Genomic DNA, 14502 nt, shown 5'->3' with positions numbered 1-14502 from the left:
CACCAATGTGAGAGCCCGAGTGCTTTCACACTGGGGCGGTGCGCTTGCAGGACGTTAGAAAAAGTCCTGCAAGCAGCATTTTTGGGGCGGTGGAGGAGCCACCGCTCCTCCACCGCCCCTGCCCATTGAAATTAATGAGCAGCAGTGCCAAAGCGAGTGCTATTGAGGCTGACAGCCAGTGTGAAATGGTTCTAAAAGTAGAATAACTGAAATAAAGTAAATCAACTGAATTAGTTATGTGGACCAAGATAGAACACTTGCAACAATGTATGCAGTGTAACTGCATGCGTTGTAACACAGTTTGACTTGATACAATCCTTTTTATGTGCTTAGAAAATGAACAAAAGCAATCTGCCTGTTGAGCTGGCTGAAATTTCCTTAGCTAAATGAAAGGTAGTTCCTAAATTTTTTTTTGTATCTGTTTTTATATACATTTTCACCCAAGAAAGCTGTGAGAATCTTGTTTGAAAACATTAATAGAATCCTTCATTTTTTTCCTAAGCCTTTTTATAATACAAAAAACTGAAAAATCATATTATATACACATACAGTAAATATAGTGGAAATTTTAAGAAGGCTGATTTAACCAGCAAGTTGATTTAGATGCAGAAACAAAGATGCCATTCAGGGAGACTAGAACATTTTTTGACAAATGAGTACATGTTCTAAAGTAGAGGTGCCAAATAAGCACATTTGGTCTTGATAAGGTATTTTATCTGTTAGAAATGTAGATTTTAGACCAGCCTTTCTCCACCTTATAAACAGAGGAACCCTTAAAATAACTTTCCGGTCTCGGGAACCTCTGGTAAAAATTGCTATATTTACAATTGATACATTAGTGTGATGGTCAGTGGGAAGAATGCTCCTTAGACTAGTGATCATTGGGAATAATTTCTCCCTTATGCCGCGTACACACGATCGGAATTTCGGCCCGCGAAAGACCAATGAGAGTTTTTCATCAGAAAATACGACCGTGTGTATGCCCCATCGGACTTTTGCTGGCCGAATTTCAGCCAGCGAAAGATTGAGAGCATGCTCTCAATTTTTCGGTCGGAAAAAGTTCCTATCTGAAAATGCGATCATCTGTGGCAATTCCGACGCGCAAAATTCCAACGCTTGCTCGGAAACAATTCGACGCATGCTCGGAAGCATTGACCTTCATTTTCTCGGCTCGACGTAGTGTTGTACGTCACCGCGTTCTTGACGGTCCTAAGTTAAGGTTAAGTAAAGTAAGGACATTACTTCCTGCACACGGCGCCATGCCTAGGCCCCGCCCCCTCCGTGCGTCACCCGGCCCCTTTCCTGTTTTGACATTTGAGACATCCCGTGCGGGCGGCACTCAGGTCTGTCACTCGGCAGACCCAGCAAGAGGGGAGGGGAGGAGAAGCAGGGGCTAAGGGTGCGGCGGCTCCCGTTGCGCTGTTGTGTTTTCCCACTCTGTGCAAACAGTACCCTTAGCCCCTGCTTCTCCTCCCCTCCCCTCTTGCTGGGTCTGCCGAGTGACAGACCTGAGTGCTGCCCGCACGGGATGTCTCAAATTTCAAAACAGGAAAGGGGCCGGGTGACGCACGGGGCCTAGGCATGGCGCCGTGTGCGGGAAGTAATGTCCACAAGGACACACGGCGCAGGGAGAAGCTGGGTACAAAAAGCAGTCTCTCTTCAGCTGCAAAGCTGGAGAGCACGCTGGTCCATTTCACAGGGCACAGGAGCGGTGGGGCACGTGAGGTGGCATAACAGGCATTCCCAATAGAGGAAAAAGACTTTTTTTTTTTTTTTTTTTTTTTTTTTTTTTTTTTCCCGGCGCTAGGCTGAACTATTGTTAGCGGCATTTTTATTTGCTAGACTACTGTTCAGCAAAGAGTGCATTGAGATAGTGCCTTTGATTTTGTGCTTAGGACTATGCCTTCCAGAAAGGCAAAAACCTCAAAGGTACCAAAGACATCAGCCCCAGGCAAGGGGACTCTAGTCATGCCTCCTCATTGTCATATTCTCCTGAAATACCCGATTTGGCTAGCCAGGGTGAGCCATTGGAACCAGTAGGTATTGCAGCTGCTGCTAACATCTCAGCCCCTGTATACGTGACTGTGTGAGGGAGGCATCTGAGGCTGCTGTGTTTTGAGTATCTCAGGCCAGAAGATCTTAGGGCAGTCTCTGAGGTGGTTTTGCTCCATCTTTAGCCAGCAAAAGCTTGGTAGGTTAGGTATGCCTCTTGGCCTTTGGGGTCTGCCACAGAGTCATCAGTCTCTTGCCTTGCATTTGACTCTTGGAGCAGAAGCTATGGGCTCATTTATTATAAAAAAAAAAACAAAAAAACAAACAAAAAAAAAGAAACCTCAACTGGTAGTGGTCTTAAAACCAAATGGGTACTTAACATATAGCTTAGAGCTTAAGCCACTGGACATCCTCCTGTTTCAGATAGGCTCTGTCCATTTCGTGTTGACCTCCTGCAAGAGGTAGATTTCAGGGTACATAGTCATCAATGACGCATATCATCATGTGCTGTTTTTTTTCCAGGCTCATCAAGGGTTTTTTCAAATTGCAGTGCAAAGTCTTTTTTTTTTTTTTTTTTTTTGACTGTGCTCTTCGTGCTGGCCACAGCTCCGAGGGCACACAAAGCTCCCAGTCCAGTACTGGACTTGCTGAAAACGCTGATGTGCCAATCTCAGTATACCTCAATAATCTTTGTTTAGGAAGCAGTCTGTTCCAGATTTTGCTTTCATTTCTGCAGGAGGAAGTTGTATCTAGGTCAAGGAACGTTCCCTACGTACAGTCATACTCCAGGTCTTTGGTAGAGGATCATTCTCTGTCTGGAACATGAAGATCCAGGCATTGGATTACCATAGGGCTCTGTTCCCAGGGTATTCCAGAGCTAAGATTGCTGGTTGATAGTTTGAAATCTGGAGAAGGGATGGGGAAGATAACCACTGATGCCAGCTTCTCCATTTGGTTTGAAGGTAGCTATAGTTAAGTGGACTCCACAGGAGAAAATAGTGCACATCAATATCTTGGATTTTTGGCCAGTACGCCTTGCTCTGGATGTTGTGACAAACCAGTTGTAGGTGTAATCCGGAAATGCCTGTGCAGGCATATCTACCACCAGGGGTCATGCGGCTCAGGAAGGTGAACCATATTTTGTCTGAGACAGTACAACAAGCGCTGTCTCTATCACTAGTACATACTCCATGTATAGAATAATGCCAGGTGGATCTCTTAGATACCAAGTTCTACAGCAAGTGGGAACAGGTTGTGTCTGGGACGAAAGTCCCACAGGCAATAGGGGCAGATGCACTGGTAACACCTTAGGGACCAATTCTCCCTTATTTGATGCTTTTCCCTCTGTTTTGATTTCTCCCACATCTTTTGCAAAGAATCCGGGAGGTGGCAACAGGGTTCGCGTTCATCCCTATCCATATTTTCCAGAGGCCATTGTTTCTCACTCCCTGGGTTCATACTTCATACAGCGTGTAGCGTAAATAGTCCCACATGTCAGGCCACTCTTGTGTCCTTGGACCTGGGATTCGCTCTTGGCTGTTTTTGCAGAGGCCATTATTTTAACCAATTGGGAGGCTATTTGTCCCTTATCTCGGAAGATGGCCTCTTTGGTTGCTATTGATTTACTAAGTGGAGTGTCAGAGCTGGCAGCTCTTCCATGCAAGGAGCCGTTCTTGGTCTCGCATCATAAGGTAATGTTGTGTCCTAATCCATCTCTATTGCCTAGCCACTTTAAAGCGACGGTCCATCTAAACCGCCAAAAAAAAAAAAATATTAAAAGCCAGCAGCTACAAATACTGCAGCTGCTGACTTTTAATACATGGCCACTTATCTGTCCCAGGGTCCAGCGATGTCGGCAGGCGACGCCGAGAACCCGCTCGGTTGTCGGCAGGCGACGCCGCCATCCTAGGTGAGGGAATTAGGAAGTGAAGCGTTGCGGCTTCACTTCCCGGTTCCCTACTGCGCATGCGCGAGTCGCGCTGTGCATCGTAACTGGTCCCCAGTATCTCCTGGGAGCTGTGTGTTTCCCAGGAGACAGTGCGGACTGACAGGAAGAGGCATAGACTCCCATGGGAGTCTATGCCGGAAGTGGGTGCAAATACCTGTCTTAGACAGGTATCTGCACCCCCCTCCCCCCTGAAAGGTGGCAAATGTGACACCGGAGGGGGGGAGGGTTCCGAAAAGCGGAAGTTACATTTTTGTGAGGAACTCCGCTTTAAGACCAGGCCTCCTTTTTTTTTTTTTTTTTTTTTTTTTTAGATGTGTTGTTTACTATTTAAAAACAGTTTTTTTTTTTTTTTTTTTTTTTTTGCTAGAGAATTACTTAGAACCCCCAAACATTATACATTTTTTTTTCCTAACATCCTAGAGAATAAAATGACGGTTCTTGTAATACTTTCTGTCACACCGTATTTGCGCAGCGGTCTTACAAGCGCACTTTTTTTTTTTTTTTTTGTGTGGTTTGAACACTGTTTTTGTTTGTGGGCGCTACTCACGTATGCATTCGCTTCTGCACGTGAGCTCGGCGGGACAGGGCGCGTTTAAAAATTTATTTATTTTTTTTTTTTCTTATTTATTTTACCTTTTTTATTTTTACACTGTTTAAAAAAAAAAAAATGTCACTTTTATTCCTATTTACAAGGAATGTACACATCCCTTGTAATAAAAAAAAGCCTGACAGGACCTCTTAAATATGAGATCTGGGGTCAAAAAGACCTCAGATCTCATATTTACACTAAAATGCAATTAAAAAAAAAAAATTGTCATTTAAAAAAATGGAAAAAAATGGCCCTTTTAAGAGCTATGGGCGGAAGTGACGTTTTGACGTCTCTTCCTCCCTGCAGTGTCATGGAGACGGGTGGGGGCCATCTTCCCCTCACTCGTCTCCATGCACAGCCACAGGAAGGATCCCTGCTGCCGATAAAAGTGATCTCGCTGCGAATCTGCCGCAGAGACCAATTTTGTCTTGTACCGGACCGCCGGCCGAACAAACACGGGGATATTGGAGTTATGGCAGCTAGCTGCTGCCATAACCATATCTGTCCTCAAAGTAGGGACGTACATTGGCGTGCGGCGGTCCGGAAGTGGTTAAAGTGGTTTCTAGTTTTCACTTGAATTTTCTACCAGGTGTGTGGGAGTATCTTGGGCCATACGCCATCAGGTGTCAGTGGTCCAGGTGTGGTCTTTTAAGTTTATACATCCTCAGGGTTTTTACCAGGTGGATGTCAAGAACATGGAGGAGGCTGCCTTTGCATTTGGTCTCAGCGTATTACAAACAGCAATAGTGGCAGGCTGAAGATGTCGGCTCAGGTGCAGAAGACTGATGTTCTGTTTGTATTGCCAGAAGGGACAAGCAGCATTTGACTATTTCTCAATGGATCCGCCAACTGATTGTTCAGGCGTATAGATTAAGGGGGAAAAAAAACGCACCTTTTCCAGTAAGGGCACACTCTACCAGAAGAGTGAGTGCTTCACGGGCAGTTCATAAAGCATAGATGGCTCAGATTTGCAAGGCTGCTACTTGGTCTTCGGTGCATACATTCACTAGGTTTTATCGAGTGAATGTCTGGAGGATGTGGCATTTTTATACAGTGTGCTGCAGGCTGAAATATAGATCCTGTTGTTCTGATGGTGCTTCTTTGGCCATAATGGGTTCCCTCCCCTCAAAAGCATTGCTTGGGGACATCCCAGTTAGTTATTATGGCTGCTCTGTATCCCATGTACGCTAAAGAAAATAGGATTTTTTTTCTACCTGTAAAATCCTTTTCTTGGAGTACATCACGGGACTGAGATCCCTCCCCTCTTGTCTGTGAAGTTTATTGCTTGCTACAAAACTGAGGTACTTCTTGTGTAGGAGGACTTATATAGGGGAGGGCTTCTTGTTTGATTTAACAGCATCTATTCACCATTAGGTGGCGTATAACCCAGTTAGTTATTATGGCTGCTCTCCTGATGTGCTCCCAAGAAAAGGATTTTACAGGGAAGATGTAGAAGAAATCTAATAATAATAATATTATTTATTTTTTTACGTCAAATTTCAGTTTAGTTTTAGCCATAGTCGTTTTAGTTGTATTTTAGTCGACTACATCATAATAATTTAGACAACAAAATTAACACTGCCTTCAACATTGGGGGGCAACATGCCTTATTCTAGACACAGGGAACCAGATCTGCTGTACCTGGTGCCTTTAGCTCACCTCCCACCAACTGCAAGCAAAACCTGAGCAGTATCTCAACACTGGCAGCCTGGATTTTTCCTGACCCCCGTTCCTAGAGTCTATACCATTTTTGGAGCCTTCCCTAGCTCTGTTAGGCATGGCAGCTTCTCTGCTCTACCCACTGGACTTTACTGCTGTTGTGCAGGACTTTATGGGCGAAATAGTAAAGATATGTTTTATGACTGCAGAGGCCACAGACACACTTGCAGATTCTCTAACTCAGGGGTAGGCAGACTTTTGGGAGGTCCCTGGGGTGCCGCGCCCCTCCTTCTTCTTTTTTTTTTTTTTTTTTTTTCTTCTTAAGACGTTAACTAGCAAGCTCCCAATAAACAAAAACTGGGACAAGGACAGCATGGAGAAAACTTAGAAAATACAACAAAACTGTCATTGTAAAAATACAAATGTAGCCTACCTTAAAAGTTAGCTGCAGCCAGAAACTCAGCATTCACTTTCATTCACAATGACTAGGGAGTAATTGGTCACCCTCTCAACATCTGGTACTGCAGGCTGACTTGCTTGATTAGTTTCAGGCCTGGCTTTCAGCTCTGAGTTCTGACCAGTGTAAGTAGTGGGTAGGGCAGTGTATAGAGGTCAGTAGTGTGTAGGCCAGTGTACAGGGCAATGTACAGGGGGCTCAGGAGTATGGGGGATTCAGGATGGTACGGGAAGGTCAGGAGGGCACGGGGTAGGCGAGTCATGGGGACATGCCACTGGGGGGGGGGGGGGCACACCACCGGAGGCCTCAGATTGGCATGCCACTGGGGGCCTCGGGGGGACGACATTACTGAGGAGTTTGGAGAGCACACCACTGGGGGTTCAGGATGACGCGAGATACAGAGATATGCAAGCTACTGTTTCAAATCTAAGTGTTCTGGTGCTGACCCCAGCCAGCCCTCTCTCGTTCATCCCACATAATGTGATCCATAAGTGCCTTGAATGGACCGAGTTGGAGAGAGGGGTCAGCACTAGGGGTCGACCGATTATCAGGGGGCGATATTCACATTTTTCAAAGTATCGGTCAGAAACGTATCACTAATATTGATATTGGTCAGACCTCCTCCCCCTGTCCCTGCGCGGTGCTCGCCGCAGTCTCTGCCGATCTCTGTCAGCGGTGCTGCGGACAGCAGAGACATGACATCTCACACTGCCCCCCTCGCACCCCTACAGCAGGGCCATAAAGGCTGCTCTTGACAGAGCTTCAGCTGCGGGCGAGCAGAGAGATGGTTATGTCATCTCTCACCGCCCGCCCACATGTGGAAGTTTACCCGCTCAGACAGTGCTGGGGAGAGGCTGCCAGAAGTAGCGTAAATAGTTACAAGCTGCATCTGGGCGGCAGGTGACAATGACAAGCTGCATATAGATGTCAATGGCAAGTGGCATGCTGCATCTGGGTGGCAGGTGAAGGTGGCATGCTGCATCTGGGTGGCAGGTGAAGGTGGCATGCTGCATCTGGGTGGCAGGTGAAGGTGGCATGCTGCATCTGGGTGGCAGGTGAAGGTGGCATGCTGCATCTGGGTGGCAGGTAATGGTGACAAGCTGCATGTGGGTGGCCAGTGACATGCTGCATCTGGGTGGTAGGTGACGGTGGCAAGTGACACGCTGCATCTGGGTGGCAGGTGATGATGATGTACAGAACATCGGCACCTGATATCTGCCTGAAAGGCAGCCAAAAAATTGGTATTGGTATCGGCTCTGGAAAAACTATATCGGTCGACCCCCTAGTCAGCACAATGCACTCCAGCATGGGTGCCTTCTGAAAGAGCCAGAACCTGGCTGCTGTCATTGGCAGCAGAGGGTTTCGCTCGCTCGGCCCGCCTGCTGTCATCGGCGGCAGAAGCTTTCCTCACTCCGCCAGCCCACTGTCATCCGCGGCAGAGGCTTCCCCTGCCCCACAGCCCGAACCCTGCTGCATAGACGGCAGAGGCTTTCCCTGCCCCGCAGCTGCACGTAAGCAGAGGGCATGGTGCAGGGAAGGCCTTTACCAGCTTTTGACAGAGGTTCCCAGCACTAGTGGCTTTCCTACACAGCTCTGCCAGTTGGGAGTTGCCAAGGTAGAGACAAGAATGCGATCTACCAGTCACCTGCTTGTGGTCGCCCCGGCTCTAACTGGTCTGCCCTCAAGCTCAGAGTCATTAGCTGCTGAGATTCTGTCTGATGTGCCTCTATAGTTCTTGATGGATGAACCTGCTTGTGAGGAGTTTGTCTTTTGCCATCACTATGAAACTTAGAGACTGTTTTGGCTCTAATTTGTTGTGACTTGCACTACTTTGAATGTAGAGGATCAGGCTATCTCCTCTACCAGTTATCCCCAGTCTGGGATCATTTTAGAGCTTCTAAGACCACCAAGATCTTCCTGGTGTATCCACTGTTTTCAGTCTCTTTATGGAAATTGTAAACATCCTTACAAGAAGTTTATACTCCCAAAATGTCTATCAGCCCTTTATCCACTTGAGGAGGACTTTTTTTTTTTAGTGGTCTGCCCCCACTTTTGATCCATCAGTGTCCCACGTTATCAAAGCATGCACCTGCCTATTACCTTATTACCTGTTTCAATAAGGGACTGCAAGCCTGCTAGAGCCTTGTTCTCCTGCCATGTTCTGCCCTGCAACCTGGCTAACTTGTTTAAGGTTATTAGAGATCTGATCACTATCACAGTTGAACCCTTTGTCATTGAGCGTTTGTAACTAATGCTTGCAGTCTTGAGCTACAACATGAATGGGTTATTAAAGCTCTCTCGTCTTATCTCCCATACGAGTCTTGTGGCAAGAGTACCCATCTTCCTGAGCCAGAGAACCCTTTGTCTCAGTCTTGGAAGGCTTGCCCCCCGCTGAAGGCCCAGAAATGTCCTTCTCATTACTCTCACCCTCAAACTCCAGCTCAGCCTCAAGTATGGCCAACAGTCTGCCTGCAGTTCTCCTTTTTTTTTTTTTTTTTTTTTTTTTCCAGTTAACGTGGTGTTTTTATTTGAAGAGCAAATGACATACAGGATACATAGATCAACAGTACAGTGGCATTAGGTTCAGGTTACAGCAAAGGGGTCCAGATAGATGAAGTATATGACAGGGCATATATATACATAGTGTCATTATACGTATATTTAAGCAGTTGTATAGTAGGGGGACACCACAGATTCAGATTTTTAAACCCTTTTAAAAGTTCCCATGTCCCTAGATACATTAATCATGTAACAAATTGCACGTGGAAGCATTGCCTAACCAAGTGTCCCAAATTTTGTCGTATTTGGCCGGGCAGCCCCTGTGGGCATGAATTTCCTTTTTATATGGCAAAACATTGTTTATAGCAGATATCCACTCGTGAAGTGTTGGCGGTGTAGTCTGCAACCATTTCCTGGCTATCAGTAACCTGGCAATAAACAATGACTCCTGGAGAAATATTTTATGAAATTTATCTGAGTCAGGGTCTGGGAACACCCCCAGTAGGCATGGCTTGGGGCACAGCGTTAAAGGGGAACCCATTTCGTCATGGATGAACTTCACTATTTGGGACCAGTAATCTTGTATTGCTGGGCACAACCAGAGGAGATGAAAGAAGGTACTGGAAGAACTATCACATCTGGGGCACTGTGGGTTCTGGTGAGGCTTGTACGTAGCTAGACGAAGAGGGGTCAAATATGATCTGTGTATAATGTAGAGTTGTCTAAGGCGGTCCGAAAGTTTAGTGGAGACCTTTTTGCAAGCATCTAAGGTGTCCTCCCACTCGTCATCCTCCAGCCCCCCCCACACATCCCCAGACCAAAGATCTTTTAATTTATATGCAAGGGTCATTGCTGTGGGGCGCAGCAGAGAATTGTAGAACCCCGAGATAAGTTTACGATGGTCTGATCCCAGCATAATATAGAGGACATCCCGTTGCTCTACATTAGGGGAGATTTCACCGAATTGAGCCCTAAGGGCGTGACGGAGCTGGAGTTAACGGAAGTGCATAGTATTAGGAAGGCCGAAGTCTGCTTTAAGTTGTTGGAACGATTTTAGGACAGTATCACAGTAGACATCCAACAAAAACCATACCCCCTGGTTAAGCCACAGATCGTGATTTGGCAACGTTAATAATTCCCCCAGATCAGGATTGTCCCATAGGGGTGTGTGGGAGTGCGTGAGTGGTACCTTCAGTCTGCGTCTTACCACCTCCCAGATTCTACAATGATGGTATAGTAGTCCTTTCCGATTGCCCAGTCTGCTGGTGCCTTTAAATAGAATTTGGAAAGGATGAGTAAGTCTACGACCATAAGAGGAGCATATCAGGGACAGATAGTGGTCTCTGTCGTGCTTGTCTAAATGGAAAAAATGGGATAGTTGCGCCGCCAGGTAGTAAAGATTCAAATCGGGTAGCGCCACACCACCCAATTCAGTCTGATTTTTCAGTGTTTGCTGGGACAGTTTATGCCGACCCGATCCCCAGACAAAAGAGTTAAGGATGGCCTCAATAGACTTAAAGATCCTTAATTTAAGTATATCGGAGCATGCCACAAAACATATAGGAATTTGGGAAGGAGGACCATCTTGATCAGGTTTACCCGACCCATCACCCCAAGGGGTAGCTTGGCCCAAGTCTGTGTCTTAGATGTCAGTGTTATTAAGGGTTCTATGTTGAGGTGGACATAGTCCTCTGGCGAGCGGGTTATCACAATTCCAAGGTAGGTCATGGTACTAACCCTAAGAAGTGGGGAAGAGGTCTTTATTTTTGTGGGGGCACTTGCATCTATCGGGAGGATTTGGGACTTGTCCCAGTTAATCTTCAAGCCTGAGTATCTGCCAAAGTTTTGAATCACCTCTAGGGCTCATTGTAGGGATGGGCCTGCATCTGCCAGATATAGCAACATGTTGTCTGCATACAGACTAATCTTTTCCAGCAGGTTTCCATGGCTCAGCCCCTTGATGCCTGGGTGTGTTCTAAGGGATGAGGTAAGGGGTTCTACCGCAAGAGCATATAACAGGGGAGATAGGGGACATCCTTGCCGTGTGCCCCTGGAAAGAGGAAAGGGATCAGAAATTTTTCCATTGACCTAGACCCTGGCGCATGGGCTCTGATATAGAAGTCTGATCCACTTAATAAACCTGGGTCCAAACCCAAATCTTGCGAGGCACTCCCAAAGGTACGCCCACTCAACTGAGTCAAATGCCTTTGCGGCGTCAAGAGACACCACAACTCTAGAGCCCGGGATATCGTGTTCAGCTTGTATATTCATATGGAGTCTACGTAGGTTATATGCCGTGTTTTTTGCGGGCATAGACCCAGTCTGGTCCGGGTGGATCAATGCGAGGGTCACCTCATTCAGGCGGAGCGCCAGGATCTTGGCCAAGATTTTAATATCCAGTTGAAGAAGGGATATTGGGTGGTACGATTCGGGGAGTTCTAGGTTCTTGCCAGGTTTGGGTATCAGTACTATATATGTCTCACTCATGGAGGAGGGTAAAGAGTCAGATTCAAATATAAAGGAAAATAGCTCATGAAGTCTGGGGATTAGAGTCTCACTATATGTTGTGTAAAACTCCAGGGGCAGGCCATCTGACCCCGGAGCTTTTGATGGGTTGAGCAGGGAGAGCGCCTTTGTTATTTCATCTTCAGTGATGGGGGGCCTCTAGTAGCTCCAGTTGGGGTTGTGTAAGGCAGGGTAGTTCTATATCTGACAAAAGTGACACTATTTCTTCCGTTGGATTGTTAGTGGTAGAGGAGTATAGGGATGCGAAGAAGGAGCGGAACTCCCCGGCCACTTCATCAGGGTCTGTCACCAACATGCCATTAGCAGCTCGAAGAGAGACCACTGTGGGAGGTCTATGGTCCAAGTGTTCCAGATATGCCAAAAGACGACCCGCCCGTTTTCCGCATTCATATTGTCTCTGTTAGCCGATAGGAAAATATACTACAGCATTCTCAAAATGTAAATTATTTACTATTCTGGCCTGTAGTTTCAGCTGGTCTGCTGTAGATGGAGAGGGGTTGTCAGTAAAGTTTTTTTTCCGCTTCTACGAGGGACTGTTCTGCTTGCCCAAGCACCTGGGAGGAAGTCTTATGGTAACGGGAGATACGTTGGGATAGGATCATACGGGCATGGGATTTGAATGAGTCCCACACCACACCAAAAGGTGCTGTGTCTCTATTTGTCTGAAAAAAGAAATCCCATTCAGTGGCGGCCTCCCCTAAATCGGGAACAACCGTCAACCAAAATGGATTAAGCTTCCAGTTGTATGTCTTGGGGGGGAAATCGACTCTGAGTTTAATCCAGCATGGGGTGTGATCTGACAGAACACGTGGATTAAATCCCACTTCACCAAGCATAGGAGTAAGGGTACGGGATATCAGAATGAGGTCAATACGTGACATGGTATTGTGTGATGTGGAGAAGCATGAGTATGCCCTATCTAATGGGTTACGGTATCTCCATGTATCTATAAGGGCCAGATCAGTGAGGATTTTACCAAATCTAGTGTATGATTGGGACGGATTATCATGGGGTGTTATTGATAAACGGTCCAATTCCCTGTTCATGACATTATTAAAATCTCCTAGCCACATCGCAGGAACGGTAGGAAATTGAGACATAAATGTTAACCCCTCATGTAAGACATTAAATTGGAAGGGAGGGGGTATATAGAATGCTAATATTAACAATTCTAGGCCATTCAATTTAGCATGCAGAAAGAAAATCTACCCTGGAGATCAGACCTGAGGGTTATTAACATAAATTGCACTGTTTTTGCCACCAGTATAGCAATACCCCTGGAGTTGGCAGAATATGGAGCTTGATATAACCATCCCACCCTGGGCTTTTTAAGTGTCATCTGGAGTTGACCTGTGAGATGAGTTTCAACCAACACCAGGAGGTCTGCATGCTGCTTTTTAAGGTATGATAGAACTGTTTCGTTTAGGCTTTGCCCTGAGACCCCTCACATTCCATGTGAGACATTTGACATCTACCATAATAGCAGGTACAGAAAGTTGGATACCAGACATCCATTGCCCATGACTCCCCGGGCCATCCCAAAATCAGGAGGGCCCACGACGCCACCCGCCGATCCCAAAACGGATCGGATAGGGCAGGGCAAATGGAGCCAGTCAGCGTCCTGTAGGCCAGAGACATACAATGACTTGCCATAATGCAGAGCGACTGTACTTTTAAACAAACGCGAAAATCCATTACTCTTCAGCATGTAGTATAAAAACCGAACATTGAACCAACCATAACATTCTATCTGTAACTGTATCAACACTCTAGCATACCCGGTAAGCAATGCATCCAATTTATATCAAATGCAGTTTGCTGGGACCGGGCAGGCCAGAGAAACCTTACTTGTGCTTGAAAGCAAACGTTGCATTGAAAATTAGAAGTAACGGGATCCACGGGGACACCTGCAACTAGGGGGGTGATATTTCGCTGTAGAGCGAGCAATAGCAGCAGGAGGGAGACCACTGGTCTAGGGGACGAAATGTCAGAATTCCTTGTTCCAGGTGTCATAGCGGGTGATAGCTCGCCAGAAGGATATAGGGATTTGGGTTATCCTGCATGTCCGCCCACGGGATTCCTGTCCAAGCCCGACCATGGGGGATGCATATAGTATAGGTGGGGAGAGATGGATATAGGATTTCTAAGCCAGCAGAGGGGTATATCAGTCGGGGGTGAAGGAAGCAATACAGTCCGGGGGGTAGGGGTAGTCTTCATGACAAAAGAAAGTGTGTGCGATATAGAGGGAGAGGTAACAATATATAACCGTGGCACAGTACCTGTATGATTGGATAAGTTCAAGCACACTGAATGGCACACAGATGCAGCAGAGCATGTTCCACACTTTGAGCAAGACGCTCAGGATCTGGGATATTAGGCAGGCTCACGGCCCAGCGCCGCTTTATCCTCCAGCCAGGCGAAGACAGCCTCCGGTGTGTTGAAAAAATGTGCACGATCTTCGCCTGCAACACGCAATCTCGCCGGGAAAAGCATCGCATAAGAATAGTGGCGGATCCGCAGTTGACGTTTAGCTTCTGTGAAATGGGCTCTCTTTTGGACTTCCACCGAGAAATCTGCGAATACCTTGATTTCACTGTTTTTAAAGGGGATGTTGCCCTTCAGTCTGGTAAGCCTGAGAACAGCGTTGCGGAAGTTGAGCATTTTAGCAATAAATGTTCGTTGCTGCGCACCCTGGGGAGGGGGTTTAGCTGCCAGCCTGTGCACCCGTTCAACCACAAAGGAGGCAGAGAACTCTGCTCTCCCAAAGGTGCTAACAAGTAGATTCTCAAAAAATGAGGGGGGGTCAGAACCCTCCGAACCCTCAGGCAGGCC

General features: G+C 46.6%; 1 protein-coding gene across 1 annotated transcript in view; it reads left to right on the top strand.

Annotated features, from left to right (window-relative positions):
• Window positions 1-14502, top strand: part of HEATR3 (HEAT repeat containing 3) — a 121468-nt gene that overhangs the window by 37431 nt on the left and 69535 nt on the right. The window lies entirely within an intron of this gene.

This window comes from Aquarana catesbeiana, linkage group LG11 (genome assembly GCF_042186555.1).
Source record: "Aquarana catesbeiana isolate 2022-GZ linkage group LG11, ASM4218655v1, whole genome shotgun sequence".
In the NCBI taxonomy this organism is placed as follows: domain Eukaryota; kingdom Metazoa; phylum Chordata; class Amphibia; order Anura; family Ranidae; genus Aquarana; species Aquarana catesbeiana.
This window is presented reverse-complemented; position numbering and strand designations above follow the sequence as displayed.